This window comes from Sphaerodactylus townsendi, linkage group LG05 (assembly GCF_021028975.2).
Source record: "Sphaerodactylus townsendi isolate TG3544 linkage group LG05, MPM_Stown_v2.3, whole genome shotgun sequence".
Taxonomy (NCBI): domain Eukaryota; kingdom Metazoa; phylum Chordata; class Lepidosauria; order Squamata; family Sphaerodactylidae; genus Sphaerodactylus; species Sphaerodactylus townsendi.
In genome coordinates, this window is record NC_059429.1 from 120,754,850 (window position 1) to 120,776,047 (window position 21,198).

Here is a 21,198-nt window from a genome sequence, read left to right on the forward strand (position 1 = left end):
TTCCAACAGAGCTTGGAAAGTAAGCAGGTTTGGCCCGTCTTAGTACTTAGATGATAGACCACCAAGTCCAAGGTTGCTACACAGAGGCAGGCAATGGTGAACCACCTCTGAGCTTCTTTAGTCTTGAAAACCCTCTGGGGCCACCATATGTCAGCTGCGACTTGACAGCACTTTCTACGTTTGTCCTCTTGGTGTCTGCAGGAAGATAGGAACAGGTTTGACCTTGGTGATTGGGACAAAATGGCGAGGATGAGATAGTGCAGTGATGGCGAACCTGTGGCACTCGGAGCCCTCTCTGTGGGCATGCGCACACAGAGTTCGTCATGTTGGGGGCAGAAAATCACACACACACCCCACACACACCTACGCTGGCCTAGGCCACTGTCCACAACATGCGTGCACCGCGGTGAGCAGGGAGAACTCGGCTGGTGGGCCTGGTGCCTGTGCTCCAGGTGGTTGCTGCCCAAGGGGGGAGGCGCAGAGGAGGCAGAGATGCTAGAGAGGCACAGAACAGTGCACCAGGACTTGCTGGAGGCTAGAGCAGGCTGGCCCCTGCTCAAGTGGGTGGGGTGGAGGAAGAGGGAGCCGAACGGCTTTTTCTAAACTAAAACCTCAGTTTTCAGATTAAATTGCCGGGTTGGCACTTTGCGATAAATAAGTGGGTTTTGGGTTGCAATTTGGGCACTCGGTCTCAAAAAGGTCTGCCATCACTGAGATAGTGGTTCAGGTGTTTACTGATCAACTCACTAGATAGCCTAAAGCCCAGACTGGGACATTACAGCATCCACAAAGCAGCCCACCCACAGAAAGAGCATGTGTGGGAACAAGATGGCCTGGTCCAACCATTCCACAGGCCTCATCTTGCCCTTGCATCGTTTTCAAATGGCCAGATTGTTCTCTCAAATGGTATTGGCATCTACAGCTTGAATCCATGGACGCTCCAACGTCTAGGTTGGCCCTTAGTCTTCAAAGGCTTGACAATATTACGGGCCTGGTGCATTTGGAATTTTGAGAACCGGCGTCAGCGTATGCCACGCAAGAATGGCTACCATGAGATCTGGGATCAATCAGAAAACATGTTGGGAAATTCCAAGTGAAGGATTCCTCTGATGGAGCTAGCTGTTTCTCAGTGGGGGCTCAGAGAAGACCCAGAGCTGATGTCTCCTGGGATCTTCCGAAGCAACTTCTTTTACTTTGAGGAAGAAAGAAGTGGGTATCAGAAAACCCGCAAGTAGATACCGGGTGCTCATGGGTATCACATAGGGGATCTACTTGAATGAGTTGTTTTTTCTCAGTCTAATCTACCTTACTGAGTCATTGTGAGAATTGAAGGGGTGAGACAATAACCATGTACTGCATCCACTCCAACTGTGAGTTGGGAAATTCCTAGAGATTTGTGGGCGGAGGGTGGGGAGGGCAGGGTTTGGGGAGGGGAGGGACTTCAGCAGGATATAAAGCCATAGAGTAGATCCTTCAAAGCAGCTAGTTACTCCAGGGGCACTGATCTCTGGCAACTCTATCTATGACCTGGCTCTAGAAGAAGCACAATTGTGCCACCAAATGGTGTCTATTTTTTTTGCCAGCAAATTATACTGCGTTCTTCTAATATAAGCTGCACCAGAGCAAATTTCCTATTCGTGGGTTGCCCTGCATGGCCAAAAGGACACCAGGGTCAAATGTTGTACTACCCAGGGCTGCATATCCACCATGCTCTCTTCTCACAGCTGTTTTGCGTGGCAACAGTTCACCGTAGCAGATCTTTGCACCATAATTGGTCCCTCCCCCGTCCTGGTAAGGCCTGCATATCTCCAGGCATTTCAACAGCTCTCTCTCTCTCTCTCTCTCTCTCTCTCTCTCTCTCTCTCACACACACACACACACACACCTCCAAATCATGCCATTTACAGGCTCCTGCAGTAAACCTCCAGGAATTTCCCAAACCAGACTTGGCAACTCTAAGGGGTGAAAGCTCCAATTATCTGCTAACTTCGGCCCAAGATACAATGCTTGCAATTGAGTCCTTTGTCCCTTGCATGGCAGAATACAGTGTTCGGATCAGAGGACATTATTTCAATTCTATGTGCACCCGCTGGCAGGGTTTGTCAGGAATCTTGGAGTTGGGTGCCACCAATATGCTGATGACACCCAGCTCTCCCTCCTGCTAGATAAACATCCCGAGGCGAATCTCTTGACCCAGTCCCTGTGCCTGAACGCTGTGGTTGGGTGGTTGAGGGAGGGGCAGAGTATAAGCGTAAAATAAAGTAAATTAAAGGATCAAAGAGATGGCTAAGAAGATAATGAGCCCTTCAACAGGGCCCTAGGTGGAGGTGAGCTCTCTCTTGGGGAAAATGTAAATTTTTCCGTGATAGCAGAGCTGGCAAACAATTGAAATGATGCTGGTGTTTGTTTGCTCTTTTTTAAAAAAAAAATGACACAGAGGCAGAGACTGGTGAAAAAAAGTGCTATGTCAAGAATTTGGCCCCTGACAGAAACATTTCCTGTTGCTCAAGGATAAGGTTTGACCTGTTTCCAAGGGTAATTCCACCCAGCATTAATCAATGGTCAAATGCCTGTTTGGTTGCCTGCTTCTGAATTTCAGAATTGACCTTCAAGACGGGACCAAGGCAGCGGTGGAAGATCGATAGACTTTGCCAAGAAGAACCACAATAATTTAATTAATTAATTAATGTTACTATAGTCTGCCTTTCTCACACGGACTCAAGGCAAATTACACAAAATGCACTTGCTGATGTTTCTAGTTCTATAAAATCTACAAACACTTGATCACGGCTGATATGTGTAGCAGTTCTTTTCATATTAGTGTTTGGTTTTTTATATTGTACGTGGTACTCTGTACGTGGTACTTTGTGAATTGTCTTAAAGGAACACGTTTCTATTTTTGAATATATTTACTACTTGTGTGTTTTGTACACGGGGTGCAGTATTTATTTTCTGATAGAATATACTTTGTGGTAGCCTAACATTACAGGTTTGTTTGGCTGATTAGACTTAATGAGCTGATACAATCACAAAAAGGGGACATTTGATAACCAGTGCATTACGATTTTAGAAGTCTGGAACCACCAGAAAGAAATGAACAAAGCATAAGTATTCACAGGACACATTAAGCGGTACAGATATGACATAATGAAATCTTACTTACAGTAAGTTAAACACAGCAGCGTAGCAAGTTCGTAAATCCATTTTGGGCTGTGCAGCACTTTTTCATTTTTGCCATTGAGTCATAGGTCGATTCCGCACTTGGGTTATCAACCTAAGTTCGAGCTGCGTTCGACCTAAGTGCTCCGCACAACCACTGGGATCGACGTGGTTTTGTACCAGCTTCGCCCCGTGTAACGGTCAAATTTCCAACTCCAGTTGGGAACTACTACTTTTTCAGGGAACCACTCTCGAACTCAGCTCGATTCCAGTAAAGTGCGGAATCTCTGGTGCCAGGAGTCCCCCATTCAGCCAATCACAGCTGAGTGTTTCGGGCATGCGTACAGCTGGCCAATCAAAAAACGCCACCTTCGTCCCTCCATTCCTGTGGCAGTTTTTTTAAATAACGTGTGTGGGGATAGACGGAACATGGCCGTAGAACAGTAGCCAATCAGAACGGAGCAGCGAAGAGGCACAGGATGATTCTGCCCTCCGAGCTGGGATCAAGCTGGTTGCAGTGGGAAACAACAATGGCTTCACCCTAGGGTAGTACCCTTTTCAGGGAATTGGGTCGAACCTATTTTACTCGTGTGCGGAATCGCCCATAGGTGACTTATGGTGATCCCACAGGGTTCTTAAGGCAAGAGGCAATCGGAGGTAGTTTGCCATTGCCTGCCTCTGCAACACAACTCTGATATTCCTTGGAGATATCCATCCAAATACTAACAAGGGCGGGGCTGAGAGCGTGTGACTGGCCCAACGTCATCCAACAAGCTTCCATGGTGTGAGTGGTGATGTGATCCTGGGTTTCTCAGGTCCTCATCAAACACCTTGAGGGGCAGTGTTGTGTAGTGGTTAAAGTGTCAGACTAGGATCTGGGAAAACCCAAGTTCCGAGCCCCACTCTGCCATGGAAACTTACTGAGTGACCGTGGCCCTGTCACATCCTATCAATGTCACCCTGGCATGTATTTGGCTGGAAGAAGAAGAGTTGGTTTCTATACCCCGCTTTTCTCTACTTTTAAAGTGGCTTTCAATCACCTTTCCTTCTCAACCCCAACAGAAACTCTGTGAGGCAGGCGGGCTTGAGAGAGTTCAAAGAGAAAAAGAGAACTGTGACTAACTCAAGGTCACCCTGCAGTCTTCATGTGTAGGAGTGGGGAAACAAACCTGCTTTACCAAATTAGAGTCCGTCACTCACGTGGAAGAGTGGGGAATCAAACTCGGTTCTTCAGATTAGAGCCAGCCACTTCTAACTGCTACACCATGCTGGGAGACCTCAAAGGAATTCCAGGGGCATGAAGACACAGAGGCAGGTGATGGCAAACCACCTCTGAATATCTCTTGGCTTGAAAACCCTTCTGGGTTTCCAAAACTCAGCTGTGACTTGACTTCAAAAACACTACAATCACCAACTCCAGCAACCACTATATCAGTGATGGTGAACCTTTTCGAGACCAAGTGCCCAAATTGCAGCCCAAAACCTACTTATTTATTGCAAAGTGCCAACACAGCAATTTAACCTGAATACTGAGGTTTTAGTTTAGAAAAACCGGTTGGCTCCGAAGTGTGTGTTACTCAGGAATTAGCTCGGTGGTAGTCGGTGGCTTTGCTTTGAAGCAACCATGCAACTCTTCCAACGGGTGAATCATGACCCTAGGAGGGTTTATTCAGAAGCAAGCCCCATTGCCAGCAACTGAGCTTATTCCCAGGTAAAGAATTGCGCTTTAGTTCTTCACATAAAAATCAGTGGGGCTTAACAGCACTTAACAGGGTTACCTACACTGCTTCCCCAAAACTAGGTCTTAGGTTTAATGCTAATAATCGAGCTCGGTGGCCCAGGCCAGCCTAGATGTGTGTGTGTGTGTGGGGGGGAGCACTCTGTTTGCGCATGCCCACAGAAAGGACTCTGAGTGCCACCTCTGGCACCCGTGCCATAGATTCGCCACCACTGCACTATATCAAGCTGACCCTCTTCCTATTACCTATGTAGAAAAGTCCTCTTAAATAGTTGTTTTGCATAGATTGCAGAAAGCTAGGAGAATGGGAGCTTAGAGAACTAAAACAGCTAGTCACATCCTACTTTAGAGTAGAGCAGAAACAGATGAGTCAAGGGAGGAGTCTGGGGGTGGGTGGAGTCTGGACTTTTCCCCAGAATTCAACTGATCTCAAGAACACGGGGGGGGGGGGGATGGCAACTTCGGAGGGCAGACTCTGTGGAATCGCATCTCTGCTGAGCTCTCCCCTCCTCAAATTCCACCTTCCCCAAGAGCAGCCCCCAAATCTCCAGGAATTTCCCAACTCAGAGTTGACAACCCTACTTGAGGGCCATAATATGGTCAGGGTTGTTCCATAATTGTGGAGTTGCCACCAAAAAGTCCCTGTCTCATGTACCCACCAACCAAGCTTCTTTGATTGATGGGAAGGTCAGGAGGGTCTTTATCTGTATTCTTAATTCCAGGGCAGTAATTTATGGAAGAAGACAAGGGTCAGGACCATGGGTGTGTGTGTGTGGGTTCTAGAGATCAAACCTGTGGTACTTGGAAAGGGACGCAGCATCAGTATGCCCTGAGATGGGGCAATTGCCAGGGCCCCAGGCTTCTGGTGGGAAGCATTGTTACTAACCGCCCCCCTCCCATCTGCACACCTGCCTGCCACCTGTCTGATTACCCATTTATTTTCTAGTGTTATACTACCTGTGTCCCACACTTTCTAACTCTGATGGGAAAAGTCATACAGGTGGGGCACGTCAGCAGCACTGCCAGCTGCGCTATTTGTCTGCCCTTCCCCCAAAAAACCTTCCAACCAGCACTGAAGTAAGGTATAAACTTTTCTCCCTTTCTAGACTGTTTTGTCATACAAAACCAGAGGTGGGATCCAGCAGGTTCTCACAGGTTCCTGAGAGTAGGTTGCTAATTATTTGTATGTGCTGAGAGGGGGTTACTAATTGGTGAATTTGTCACGTGATTTTTGCCTTAGTTACGCCCCCTCCTCTCAGCAGTAGCGTGCAGAACTTGAAGCAGTCTAGCAGGAGGTGCACCGGCATGCGCGGCAGCCTGCGCCTGCGTGCATTCGTTTCCCGCCCAAGGACCGGCGCAGTGGCTGCGTCCTTGCCACAGCCCCACCCAGGAATGCCCCGCCCCTGGAATGCCTGGCCACGCCCCCAGAATGCCCCGCCCAGCCCCATTGGTGCTACGCCACAGTTTGAATCCCACCACCATGGGAACCTGTTACTAAAATTTTTGGATCCCACCACTGTACAAAACGGATTCCACTCTGTTGTGTTTAACCCTGTAGGAGAAAAGATAAATACTCTGGATGTCTTCATCTTTGCTTGGGGTTAAATCCAATTTTCCCTCCCTCCAGTGCACCATTTCTTCAAAGAAAACTGACTGATTTTAACCCTGTAAAGGAAAAAACTCATACTATAACTGTCTTTCCCCCCCTTATCTGACCTAAAAGTAGCCAGTGAGAGAAGTTCAGTTTTGATTAGAGAAATGACACAAACAGAAGATTTCCATTATTTTGCCCTTCGGTATGGATGGCTTTGCTCTCGGTCTTTATGTCTTTTAAGGACATTAATTGTCTCTATTTTATGAGTTTATTTAGCGCCATATTTATTGGACTGGTAGGTTAATGGAACATTGCGGCAGATGTAAATAGCCGCAGAAGAATGTGGAATAAACTCTGATGAAGCCGGCTTCCACGTCCGGAAAAAGCACACAGCTTTTTTTTAAAAAAAGATGCCTTTGCTATTAAAACAAAACAAATGATGTCAGAGAACCCTCTCTGTCTCTCTGTTTCTCACTCACAGACACATAACAATCGCTCGGAACATTTAGAACCACAGCGAACAATGAAGTACAGTCTGTTAGAAATAAATCATTACCCACCATCAGTGACTTTCAAATGTCATGAGACGCTTTGTTGTGCTCGTTCCTGTGGTAATGAAGTCTAAAAGTTCTTTTTTCTTTGACAGTTTCTCCCTCCTCTTCTTTCCCCCCTCCCCACTAAGTACATCTGCATCCCCCCCCCCCAACGCAGTACAGAGCAGCGTCAAATCAGCTTCTAAATTGAAGTGCTCAAAACCTTTATTTCTGAAAACCCTGAATGGTGTCCATCAAAGCTGGAGTCTTGAAAACATTCCTTTTAAGATACTCCATTGAATGCTCTCGTCGGAGAGGTGGGGGGGGGGGGGAAATGTCAGATTCACAGTCATTTAAATAATTTGACAGCTTCCAAGAAGACACCTGATGAGCATCACATTCAAGTGTCAAAAAGAAAGACAGAGAAGATGAGCCCCGGGAATGAAAAAATCAGGATTCGTATTCAGCTGTTAAATGTAATGCATTATAATCCCATTAATATCCCAAAACTTTAAAACCGAGAATAAATTTGCAGTGAAAATGCTTTTAAATTTGAAAACTCTCAGGTTGGTCCCCCCACTCCCTTCCCTTCTTTGCTGATACTAAGAATGATGGTTGTCAGATTTAAATCCCTGGAATTCAGTCTTTTCTTTAGCCAAAGTAGACAGGGAGGGAACCAAAAGAGAGGAAATTAATGATGGAACTCCACTGAAAAGGGCCCAATTTTTAAACATTTTCACACTCCTGCCTTGGCATCCCTGAATTTCATATTTTCTCTATTTAATGTTAACAGGCACCCCAAATCCCATCAAGAGATCTGGGACTGACAATAATAGTCACTGGGAAGGTTGTGTGTGTGTGTGTGTGTGTGTGTGTGTGTGTGAGTGAGTGAGAGAGAGAGAGAGAGAGAGAGATAAGTCATACTAAACTCTTGAGGGCTGAGGAAGTATTGACTGTTCTAACTGTAATCATATGCAACATACACTTCCCTAGTGAGACAAGAAGGTGGTTATGGTTTGCAGTATTCCCTTGCGCACGGTTGTCATCTGGCCCCACTGCTGTCCTCCTGTGATTCATGGGTTGGTAGGGGCGGACTGGCCATTATTAGCGTCTTAGTTGATAGTTCCATGGGAATGTCAACTCAATGCATGGCAGCTGTGAAAAAGGCAAACTCTATGCTGGGGATCATTAGGAAAGGAATTGAGAATAAAACTGCAAAGATTGCCATGCCCTTATATAAAGCCGTGGTGCGACCGCACTTGGAGTACTGTGTTCAGTTCTGGTCGCCACATCTCAAAAAGGATATTGAGGAGATAGAAAAAGTGCAGAGAAGGGCAACAAGGATGATTGAGGGACTGGAGCACCTTCCCTATGAGGAGAGGCTGCAGCGTTTGGGACTCTTTAGTTTGGAGAGGAGACGTCTGAGGGGGGGATATGATTGGAGTCTATAAAATTATGCATGGGGTAGAAAATGTTGACAGAGATAAATTTTTCTCTCTTTCTCACAATACTAGAACCAGGGGGCATTAATTGAAAATGCTGGGGGGAAGAATTAGGATTAATAAAAGGAAACACTTCTTCACGCAACGTGTGATTGGTGTTTGGAATATGGTGCCACAGGAGGTGGTGATGGCCACTAACCTGGATAGCTTTAAAAGGGGCTTGGACAGATTTGCCACCAGAGGGAGAGATAGCTTGCAGTATGAACCAAACAAGGCAAGGGTTACAAAAGACAAACACTTTATTTGTGGTATAAAAAATGGCCATTGCCATAAATTTTATTGGCTTGACAGAATAGTGAGCGTAAGGCGCAGCATGTGGACTGATCCTTGTGGTGGGCAGCCCAGAAGGCTGTCCCCAGGACTTCCAGGATTCCTCAAACCCGCTGCGGTTTGAGGAAAATGAAATTTGGCAGCAATGAGGGGAAATATCAGATGGGTGGTAGACCGGCTGCCTGGAACATTTCATCATTCGCCAGGCTGCTAAGCCAGCTCAGCCCACGCCTACTGGTAAGAACCCTGGCTTGCTCCACCCCAAACCTCCTAGGGAGGTTCCCAAAATGGTTAGCAGGCAGCTAACCTGACCAAGGATCAGTCCCACATCGCATAAAGCCGCCAAGGCGGAACTTAATTAACAAATTAGCAAATCCAACATAGAAAAAAAACAGGGGAGGGAGGGTGGGCTCGATCTACGGGCGCAAGCGGGTCAAAAGAGGTCGACAAGTACAGCGCCTTCCAGCCTATAAAGGTTGCTATACGAGGGTTCGGGATCGCCAGCCTTTACGCTGACCTCACTCACGCCAGCCCGTTAGCCAGCCAGCCAATGGGCTGCGCCGCTTCAGCCTGGGCGCATGAGCAGCTCCAGCCAGCCGCAGCAGGAGAGGGAGAAAGGTGGGGGGGGGATGCGGTAGCCCGCTTCGGCGGGCGGGGAATGCCGCTGGACCAGGCCAAAGTCTGGTCCGCTTTTTTGTGGAGGAGAAGTTGATTTATGGCTACCAATCTTGATCCTCTTTGATCTGAGATTGCAAATGCCTTAGCAGACGCAGGTGATCGTAGCAATGTTTAGAAGGCCCACTTTGCTTTCACATCCTGCAATGTGAGCTCCCAAAAGGCACCTGGTGGGGCACTGCGAGTAGCAGAGAGCTGGACTAGATGGGCTCTGGTCTGATCCAGCTGGCTTGTTCTTATGTTCTTAAGAGCGGCCATTTGTGTTTCCCCCCTTTATTAGTGTTATTTGTTGAATCGATGCTTCAAAACTTCAGTGTTTCTTTCTGCGATTCCTGTTGCTCGTATAATTGGTGCTTGGTACTTCCCCCAAAACCGACCGACCGACTGACCGACTGACCGGGATGTTGAAAATGAACAGCCAAGGGGGAATGGAGTGAGCTCAGAAAAATTCTGCCAATGGGGGAAGTTCTGGGACATCAGAGAGGCATGGAAAATGTTACAAGGAGATCGCACAGCCTGTGAAGCCGTTTTGAAAACGTTTCAAGCTAGATAATTATTTTTAATGGGGATTCATCCATGTTTTGATGCTGATAATAAAATGTCTGTGGATAAAAACAATGCAGAACTACACGAATGAAACATTTCTTCCTGCTTCAAAACGTTTCAACAGGTTTGTGCACAGAGGGCCATAGTTTTGTTAATTGTTTGAGCCGCATCTCAAGAGTCTTCAGAACTAGAGTTATGAAGCCTTTCTGTTTGATTAGCATTTCGCTCAGGCAGCTGGCTCAAGGTCTTTCTAAGGTCTGTGAAATGAATACCCAGCTTGCTGGGGGTGAGGTGTAGATGACTGGGGAAGGTAACGAATGGCAATTCATCTTGTAAACACAGTCTGCTTAGTAATGTCAGGATGTGACATCATTCCATGGATCAATAAGGTGCTTGTACCTTCAGCTTTAGGAGAGATATGAATGTTACTGTAGTAACTGCAGCAAAACTAAGGGTAATACTGTAAATGAGAAGGGAGCCAGGTATCTAGACTCTAGAGTATTTTAAACATTGTTGATTTTGGAATTTTGCAGCGTGTGGTTTGATTCATTGGCCTTGGGACCCTGTCTGCTCTATGAAGATACCAGATACATCCAATTATGTTCACTCTTAAGGCACCTGGTGGGCCACTGCGAGTAGCAGAATGCTGGACTAGATAGACTCTGGTCTGATTCAGCAGGCTCTTTCTTATGTTCTTATCTTCTTATGTTGCCAGCTCTGGATTGGAAAATACCTGGAGATTTTGGAGGTGGAGCCTAGGGAAGGCAGGGTTTGAAGAAATAGAAGACTTTGGATTTATATCCTGCTTTTCTCAACCGTAAGGAGTCTCAAAGCAGCTTACAAACTCCTTCCCTTCCTCTCCCCACAACAGAGGACTTGTGAGGTAGGTGGGGCTCAGAGAGTTCTGAGAGAACTGTGACTAACCCGAGGTCACCCAGAAGGCTTCATGTGGAGGAGCAGGGAAACAAAACCAGTTCACCAGATAAGAGTCCACTGCTCATGTGGAGGTGGGGAATCAAACCTGGTTCTCCAGATTAGAGTCCACTGCTCTTAACCTCTTTACTATGCTGGTGTGGGCAGGGATCTCCACAGAGTATAATACCACCCTCCAAAGCAGCCATTTTCTTCAGGGTAACTGATCATGGCTGCCGGAAGATCAATTATAATAGCAGGAGATATCCAGGGGCTACCTGGACGTTGGCAACCATAATGGGGAAGATTCTGGGTAACACACACACACACACACACACACACACACACACACACACACACACACACACACATTTTTTTTTTTTTCATTCTGTTTTCCCAGGCATAATTCTCTGGCATGTTTTTCTTTGCATGCACTATTATTTTATCTGTATTTTGACGGTTACGTGTGTTGTTGGTCTTGTTGCTGTTGTTATTGTTAATAGCTCATTGCATAACCTGTGGACACAGCACAGATGCAAAAAAGAACTCAGGAGTATTATATCCTTCTTTCAGCGTCCACTGCATAAACTTCCAACCATTACTAATCTCATTGTTATATCCTAAATGCTGTTAGCTCTATTGGCTTGTACTGTAAGATAAGCTTTTTTTTATTTTTAAATTCTCCATTGTTACTCACTTGAAAAATGTCATCTCTATTCCACCAGCCAGGGCAAAATCTGGGTGCTGGAAGAATCTAGATAAATTCTTTATTTCCCAGCCAAACTTAGGGACTGACTTTGCCCTCCATGGCTAAGTGCACTCATTTCTTCTAAGCCGATTTTCACAAAGGAAAGCCTCAACTAGATTGGCACTGTTCACATTAATGTGGAATAGAGAACCCACCAAGGGGTATTTGTAATGCTAATTAGAATTACATAAACATTTCACTTTTTCCGGGTTTGATTCCCCGCTCTGCCGCCTGAGCTGTGGAGGCTTATCTGGGGAATTCAGCTGGCTGACCTTGGGCTAGTCACAGCTTCTCGGAGCTCTCTCAGCCCCACCTACCTCACAGGGTGTTTGTTGTGAGGGGGGAAGGGCAAGGAGATTGTCAGCCCCTTTGAGTCTCCTGCAGGAGAGAAAGGGGGGATAGAAATCCAAACTCTTCTTCTTCTTCTTCTCTTCATTAGAGACACTGTTGTGGATTGTAACATTAGCTGCTTTAAGATTCAAATGAGACAATATCCTTACCGTTTCCTGCTAAGGGCTGCATTCAGCCAGTGTAGTGCAGAGCTCAAGAGTCCTTGGAGGACCTGGGTTCAAACCTTCCCTCATGCCATGAAAATTCGGTGGGTGACCTTGGGTTAGTTATGCACACTCTGTTAAGATACATGCCTTCTACTATATCTCAGGCAGTGCGGAAGGAGACCGCATTACACTAGACTTGCCTCTCAAGAGCAGCTGGAACAGAACTAGATGGACCAGTGATATATTTCTCGATAATCGATCTTCATAGTTTCTTGTGCACTGGGTGCCCAGTGTGCACCACAATTGTCGTTGAGGCCTGGGCAGGGCACACATACACACAACACAGGCGGTATTGTTGAAATGGGATAGGAAAACATAATTGGCTTCCGGTGGAGTTCCGAATCATCTTCAAGGTGCTGGTGTTGACCTTTAAGGCCTTACGCGTGGCTTCCAGGGACCCTCGGTGATCTTCAAGACCGCAGACACCCCATATGTCCCTATCACGGGCTCTCCTGCTCGGGTTGAGGCCAATCTACCTGGTGGCCCCTGGCCCTCACGATGCTGACTGGCCTCCCGCACGAGGCTAGGCCTTTTGACGCTCCCCAGGTGGAACACTCTTCCTCCAGCTGTCCGGGCCCTGCAGGATCTTAGCGAGTTCCGCAGGGCCTGTAAGATGGAGCTGTTCCGCTGGGCCTTTGGAGGGACCAGCCGCTGAAGGTGCCCCCCCGCCCCGCTTTGCCTCTCTACATCTGAGTCCTTCCATCTAATGAGATTTGCCATCTCTCCCTCCTGGGAAGGATTTTTAAAAATGGGGTTTTAGCGGATGCCTCTGCTTATTATTATTTTTACTGCTGTTTTTAAAGGTTTTAGAAATGATATTTATAATTGTATTGAGACTTCATGCTGTGACCGCCCGGAGCCCCTCGGAGATGGGGCGGTATGAAAATCTAACTAATAAATAAATAAATAATAAATAAATAATCCACTGGCCTTTATCCTCTCAACCATTGTCCACTGAATACATTTCAGGAAGCCCTCAGGTTTAACCCAAGCAGGGGACACTACCTGGGCAAACACCAGGTGACATTCTTTGTCTCATAATCAAACGCTATCTCAAGGTTTGCCCACTCCCTCTTGGGAAATACCTGGAGATTTGGGGGTGGAGCCTGCGGAGGGCGGGACTTGGCAAAGGAAAGGGACCTCAACATAATGCCATAGAGTCCACCCTCCAAAGTAGCCATTTTCTCCAGGGGAATTGATCTCCGTTGTCTGGAGCTCATTTATAAACCCAGGAGATCTCTAGTGCCCACCCAGAAGTTGGCCATCCTAGCTATGTTACCAACCACTGTGAAGTCATCCAGTGCAATCTGCAAATAAAGAATTGTACTTCTTAGCCGTAAGGATCAGAGCTCCCTTGTAATCAGCTTACTACTTATCAGCTATGAATGAATGAGTCTGTGATGCCGACCTGGAGGCCATATCGGTTCCTGAAAGTGTCTTAAGGCAGTGCATTCATTTGGTTGCTTACACAGTCCTTGGAAAGGGGCAACCATTACTGTGTTATCTGATTGATAGGATGGCATCCCCAGTGGAGGAAAGCCTTTTGCACAATCGAAGTCAGATAACTGGTAGGGCAAAGGACAAACTTGATTTTTTTTTATTGCTTATCAAGGGAGCAGGACGTCAGCAATACACAGCTGGGGTATTGCAGAAGTTCTGACAAATTGTAGTAATTAAGCTGTGAGTGGAGCAAGATTTATAGGACTGTACTGGCGCTGAAGATCGTCCTAACCCCTGTTCTAAGCAATTTCACTGAGCTATCCAGATTATTTATTTAGAGATTTGTGCTGTGCTTTTCCTATGGGTCACTCACTCAAACTTCCCTACACTTACTGATTATAGGTTATTTTATTCCTTTTTCCCAGCCAAAATCAGCTTCTAAAAAGACCTGCAGGTGTTTGAAAAATACAAATGGCATCAAATACAGCTTTGACCTGTCTCTATCCACAAATGAGGGGTGCCGGACAATTTCCTGTCCTGCCTGTTATAGTTCCATTGATAGAAGTTGGATGCTAGCTGGGAGAGAGTTCTCTGCTAGATCTGTTCCGGATCTAGGTGGGATCTGGAGTTCTCCCGGAATTACATGAGATCTAAACATTAGATCCAGAGGTGGGATCCAGCAGGTTCTCACCAGTTCCCGAGAGTGGGTTACTAATTATTTGTGTGTGCCGAGAGGGGGTTACTAATTGGGTCTGCTTTTCCGTTAGAAATTCCATTAGGTCCAAAAATCATAAAGTCCTGTTGTTTCCTATGTGGCTGGTTAGCAAAGGTAGAAAACGGGATAATTCTCCCTGTTGGGCTGTTTTAAAAACATGTTTTAGAAATTGTAGTCATCCCCGCAGGGTCGCTTCAGCTAGGAATAGGCGCAGATGGAGGAGGTTTCATCTGGTGGAAGCGTCAGCAACAGGAAGCTGGATTCGCGGATCCTGACCACTCTGCCCTGTGCTGGTCTCTGGCACCTTTTATTAGGGTTTCATTGTGGGCGTGTAAAGGAGGTGGGTAGGGAGATGAGCGGGAGACCGGGAGACCTGGAGATCATCATGTGATGCATGATCTCACCTGGCTACGTGCGGAGAGGAGCGTAAGCGTCTGAGCCTAATCCTCACCTGGGGGCAAGACCATTGTCCCTGCGCCCGGTGACTGAGCCAGACAGTTCATGACCCGTGACTCATAGGGAGGAGGAGGGGGCATGCGGTCGCGACCAGAAGGCCGTGAGGGTCCTGCTGGGCGCCCCAACGTCTCTACTCAATGTGCTGCTGGGTCAGCAGTGCATTACTACAAGAAATATTGTAAAGTTCCTTGTTTAAGGAAAGTATCCTTCTTTTGATTTCTAGAAACAAAATTAAGTATTTGAAAGTATTAAGTATTTGACAGGCAGTCAATTAGAGGAGAAGTAGTTGTTTCTGTTGGCAGTAGACGATCGAACTTGCTATAATGAGTTTAAATTATGGACAAAAAGATGCCAGCTGGAAATTAGGAACTTTTTTTTATAGTAAGAGTTTTTTACAGTAACAGATAAATTATTAATGCCCCGCCCTGGAATGCCTGGCCACGCCCCCGTCATGCCCCCGTCATCGGGTCATAGTACTCAACAATTCCCTTGGAGGTCGGCTCCAATGGGCATAAAGGGGCAAGGCATCAGACATTGCGTTGGCAACAATATATACAAGACATGCATGTTTGTAGATAGGCGACATCATATAAATGAAAACAATAATCATAGCTAAACAGTACATAGGCTAGATGTAAAGAAGGAAGGCAACCCGTGGTTGCATAATTGTCCAATGCATGGCTCTTGCTGTTTGACTACCAAAGCTACAGAGCGATGGCTTAGAGTCCATGGGTTTCTCAAGAGCTTAGGGAGAGCTACTGATAGTCTTTAGCATTGCAGGTTCAGTGACTCTCACGAGCAAGGTTGTGAGAGAAGGCGCGGTTCGGCAATTATTCTGCGGCTGAAAACAGCGGAGAGTTCCAAGGGTTAATCTATCAGGAATGTTCCTGGCTGCAATTCCAAGTTTCCAGCCAGGGGCTGCAGAGAGGGAGAGAGAGAATGGCGGGCCAGATGAGGAGCAGCAACACGCCGGCATCAACCTCTGAGCCACAGCTGGCCCAGGCTGCCGCTCTCCCAGGGGGCCGGGGCTGCGGGATCCTTGTGGAAGAATGGGTGTGCTGGCTCCAGAGAGATCCCTCCCATCTCGACCCAGGCTGGGGGGCAATCGCCCTCCCTCGACAGGGCTGACTGCTGGGATCTCTCCAGGGAGGCCCGCCCATTTCCGGGATGGGGGCTGGCCTGGCATGGCGAGCTGGACTCCTGTATGGAAGAGAAACAAGCAACGCTTTCCCCAGGGTTTCAAGCTGGCTGGGTTAGTAGATGACAATAGAGGACCTGAGCCCTGAGGGGGGGGGGGGGGCAATTTTTGAATGATTGATAGAGAACGATACTTTGGATATGGTCTGCTGGATGAGACCTTGATTGGGTCGATAGGGGGGGGGGACTACTCCCCTTTCAGCTTGTTTTGGCCAAGCTTTCTGCTAGGGCGCAGTTGGCCCATTCGGCAAACGCATCACTTGCAACATTCTGCTTAAGAGATACAAGGCAGGAATTGCCCGAAGGCTTAGGAGAAGGGAGAGGTCACAACCAGGTCGGCAACTTAAAACAATTCACAATTATAGTCACATCGCAATATAGCATTCATAGGAAAGATTTAGAGAAAGATGCAAAAGAGAATGTCCCTGGGCTTGGAGGTTTGATCAATACTCCAGCAATGGGAGGGGTTTGCAAGAAAAACCTTTTGTCAGATCCCAGATCTAGAGGTGGGGCAAAGGCCACGCCCATGAGAGAGAGAAGGAGGGTGTGCAGAAAAGAAGGCGGGGGAAGGGTTTGGAAGTCAGCTCTACCTTTCCCTCCTGTAAGGAGACTTTGGCCGTTTGAGCTCGCTTCCTACCTTCACAGCTGAGGCTGTGTAAGATAGGTGTGGCTGAGAGACCCCCCCTTGGCACTGTGACTAGCCAGTAGGAGCCAGCAGAGAATGTGGGAGCATGAAAAATGATTTTGACTTCATATGTAACTTTGCCCACGCCAATGTGGCAGTGTAGGCTCAGATGGACGGCGCTGGAAAAAAGGTTCTCAAGGAAAGGTTTGAAGAAGAGTTTTGAGGGTTTAAACTAAGATGGAGGTGACCCGAAGCAGGTCCCATCGGCCTCCTAGGGAGCATGCACGAGCTGCGCCCCTGTTTAAGGTTGATGCTGTAATGGGCTGGCTCGGCCGCATTGGCACACATAATCAGAAGGAGAAAAACTTTAATTGAAGCACAAGAGCATAGCTTAGAAGCAATGGAAAAATCCCTCTTATGAGGGGAGAACCTTAGGGTCTCTTTGAAAGGGCGCAAGACATACAGGACATACATAGGCATACAGAGCACATATAAAGTAACAAGGAGGATTACAACTCTGATTTGAGATCTTGCTCTCTCTGAGGTAATTGACGATTTTGCTGCCACTGGGAGCTTTGAGCTTAGGGCTTTGCACAGGGCTTAGAGGCTATGAGATCTGGTTTGAACCTTACAGCTGGAGAGGGGCCAAGGGGCTTCTTCTTCACGAAGGACTTTGGCTTAAGGCCATTGTGTGAGCATCTTCCCCTTTCCATGCCTCATCGTCCTGTAGAGTGGCTATGGGGCATTCTGAGGAGGGTTCAAAACGGCAGTCCTTCCGCCAGCATTTCTTTCTGTTGCAATTCAGTGACTGTGGACTCTGCAGAGATTTTGAAATGCGCAAGCCATTCTGGGAGCACTGGCGGAGGCATGGTGACTTTGGAAGTAGAAGGGTTAGCAGAGCAGGAAGTATAGACATAGGGGGAGCAAGCTGGCAAGACCAGCCCCATGGTCTCCGGTGGTGGGGAAGGGATCACTATACTGAGCTGGGGCAGCAAAGATCTCATGCGGGGAGCCCTCGGGGAAGGGGTTTGATAAAAGCGGATCTTGGTTCCGGGCTGGGGAGATGCCCGGCGCTGCCTCCCAGCCGGGCATTGGGAGCTCGTCTTAGACTTTCCTGGGGTCTTCGCCTTCTGGGGGGAGAGACCCTCCTCCGCCAGGGTTGTAGGCCCCCTCACTGGCAGCCTACAATTCCTCGAAATGGTCCTGGTTTCGTCGCGAATTGAGACATCTCGCCTGGGGCTGTCTCACGGCAGCCGGAGAGGGCGGCGGCTGGGAAGGCTGGCTCTTGATGGGCTTAAAGACCGGATATCCTGGCAAGCTTTTGAGCATGTCGGCCAGCTCGTCTCCTTCCTAGGCCTGTGATCGCTGCGGCACTCAGCGGAGGCGTTTCTCCTTGGCAAGGCGCTTTGAGGAGTTCTCTGGCCTCCCTCGCTGTCAACCTGCCTCTTGAGGGCCCTCCTGGAGCCTGTTCACAAACTCAGCATAGGGCTCTTTGAGGCTTCTGCCGGTGCTAGAAAAACTTTGGGTTGGCTGTCCGTATTGGGACTTTCAAAACGCTTCTGTGGTAGGCGATTCAGAAGGCGCATCGTAAGGGTGGCCACGGGCAGACAATCTGATTGTTGGGGTTACTGAAGGCATCGGCCGTGAAAGCTGTCGCGGCGGTGTAGGTGCCGCCATGAGGCGGCTGCCCTGCTAAAGCATTGCTGGCGGAACTTCGCTCTCCCAGATCACAAATTGTGCAGGGCTCCAGGGCATGCGGAAGGTGGTCTTCCAGTCAGTCCGAACCATTAAGTGATTCCTCGCGACCGCCTCTAGCATGCCTCTCACATAGGGGCTGGTGTGACTCCCACGCCCCGCATCGCTTTGCGGAGCTCAGTGAGGATGTTATAGTAGCTTAAGGGCGGTACTCGACAACCCGCCAAACAACGCCATCCTCCCCTCGGTATCTGTGAAATGGACGCGCCACAATGCGCAGAATATCGGCATCGCCTTCCGTCAGGTTTTCTTTCCCTTTGCAGATCGTGGGCTAATACGCCTATGAAAGAGTTTGAAACCCGCTTAATACGCGCTTCTGACGGATGCGTGCAGTGGCTTCAGAAAATGAAGGCGAACAGAGGCGGCTGGGCCGCTGGAGAATTTGAAATGGGCTGGAGGAGCAAGGGGCAGAAGGAGGACAGAAGCTGCCCAATTTAGGTGGATAGAGAAAATTCGGGGTTGAAATTGAAGGTGAAAGATCGAAAGGAGGGCTGCCCGGCAGCAAGGGAGCCATAGGTTCAGTGCAGGCTGATGGCGACATAACATTGTCTCCACGTCAGTAGCAGTGACATCGCGCCGAGGCTCTGTCGCTAAGAGCGTTCGCCGATGTTTTCCCAGTCTCTAAGATTCAATGTCCCCCCCTGGGTACCATGGACACTGAGCTTCAATCTCTCGAACCACTGGCAGCTCCCTTCTCTTTACGGGGACCCTGCCGCATTTCGCTTAACGCCAGTTCGGCTAACGTGCTTGTCATAAGCCCTGCTTTGCAAGCTCCCCATACTTCACCCGGTGTTCCGGCCGGACGAGAGTGTCCTAGGACGCTGTCTCTGGATGCGCCGATCCAGAGGACAGGCGAGCACCGGAACGGTGGTCCCTGGATCGCCGATCCAGCGGACTTCGTGACGCGCCCTTCCCCAGGTATGCACGAGCAGGGTGGAGGTTCGAGGATTCCCGGTTTCGCACCAGCTTGTAGTCATCCCCGCGAGGGTCGCCGCTTAAGGAATAGGCGACGCAGAGGAGGGTGCTCTATCTGGTGGAGAGCGCCAGCAACAGAAGCGCCGGGATTTCCGTGGATCCTGACAACTCTGCCTCCCGTGCTGGTCTCTGGCACCTTTATTAGGGTTTCATTGTGGCGTGTAAAGGAGGTGGGTAGGAGATGAGCGTGGAGCAGGGAGACTCCAGATCATCATGTGATGCATGATTCACCTGGCCACGGCGCGGAGAGGAGCGTGCAGCCGCCTGAGCCTAATCCTCACCTGGGGCAAGACCATTGTCCCTGGGCGCCTCGTGACTGAGCCAGACAGTTCCCCATGACCCGCGGACTCATGAAGAGGAGCGGGTGCGGTGGCGACCAGAAGGTCGTGAGGGTCCGCTACGTCCCAACGTTCTACCACGGTGCTGCTGGGTCAGCAGTGCATTACTACAAGAAATATTGTAAAGTTCCTTGTTTAAGGAAAGTATCCTTCTTTTGATTTCTAGAAACAAAATTAAGTATTTGAAAGTATTAAGTATTTGACAGGCAGTCAATTAGAGGAGAAGTAGTTGTTTCTGTTGGCAGTAGACGATCGAACTTGCTATAATGAGTTTAAATTATGGACAAAAAGATGCCAGCTGGAAATTAGGAACTTTTTTTTTATAGTAAGAGTTTTTTACAGTAACAGATAAATTATTAATGCCCCGCCCTGGAATGCCTGGCCACGCCCCCGTCATGCCCCACCCAGCCCCATTGGAGCTACGCCACTGTTTGAATCCCACCACCATGGGAACCTGTTACTAAAATTTTTGGATCCCACCACTGATTAGATCCCGTGGAGGAAATGGCTGCTTTGGAGGGTGGACTGATGAGTTCCTTTTCCTCCGCTCCCCATACTGCACCCTCCCAAACCTCCAAGAATTACCTGCCTAAAGTTGGCAACCCTTTACTGTTTCCCCGATACAAATCAAGAAATATCCGGCTGCTTCCAGATTTCTTTTGAGGGCTCCACTAATGTCAGCTGGAAATTACATATTAACCTCCTCCAGATCTCCTGTTGATTGCAATATGCCTTCGCTAGAGAGCAGAAACAAAGATGTTACCCCATAGTGTGCATTTGTGTGCTGATTAGAAGAATTGTTAATACAGTCAAGGAAGTCTAGCCTCATGGGGAGCAATCAGAACACACACACCCCCAATCCAATGCATCCCTTCACTTTCATACGAGTGTGTCTAAGTTAAAGCAAGGCCTTTTCTACTAATAAACCAGTCTGCCTTTAAAAAGGAAAGAAGCTTTCTTGGCACATCTGTGATACAGGTTTCCCCACTTTTCTCATTGCACAACTGTCATCCTTATTTAAAGGTATCCCCCTGTGCAAACACTGGGTCATTGCTGACCCATGGGATGACGTCACATCATGACGTTGACTTGGCAGTCTTTGTTTACGGGGTGATCGGCCATTGCCTTCCGCAATCATCTTTTTTTTAGGAGGAGAGAAATGCAAACAGGAAAGCTCTGAAAGGATCTGGAGAATGAGAAACCCAAATGTAAATTATCATAGAATCATAGAGTTGGAAGAGACCACAAGGGCCATCCGGTTGAACTCTCTGCCTTGCAGGAACACACAATCAAAGCACCCCTGACCGATGGAAAGACCAAACGAAGCACTTTTTCATACTATGCCTAGGTACTTTATGGAATTTGCTGCCACAAATGTTGGGATGTTGAATGGTTTGCAAGGGTTGTATCGGAAAATAAACGCATGGAGGCCAGATGGCTCAGTGGTAGGGCATCTGTTTGGC

The 21,198-nt window shown here is 48.1% G+C and overlaps 1 long non-coding RNA gene across 1 annotated transcript in view; it reads left to right on the plus strand.

The window, feature by feature from the left end:
- The first annotated feature begins 587 nt into the window (after positions 1 to 587).
- The window catches only part of LOC125432432, a 28,021-nt gene continuing 7,410 nt past the window's right edge, over positions 588 to 21,198 (plus strand). Inside the window, exons 1-2 of the long non-coding RNA XR_007244470.1 lie at positions 588 to 718; positions 2,107 to 2,116. This is a non-coding gene — a long non-coding RNA (uncharacterized LOC125432432). The remainder of the gene's footprint in view (positions 719 to 2,106; positions 2,117 to 21,198) is intronic.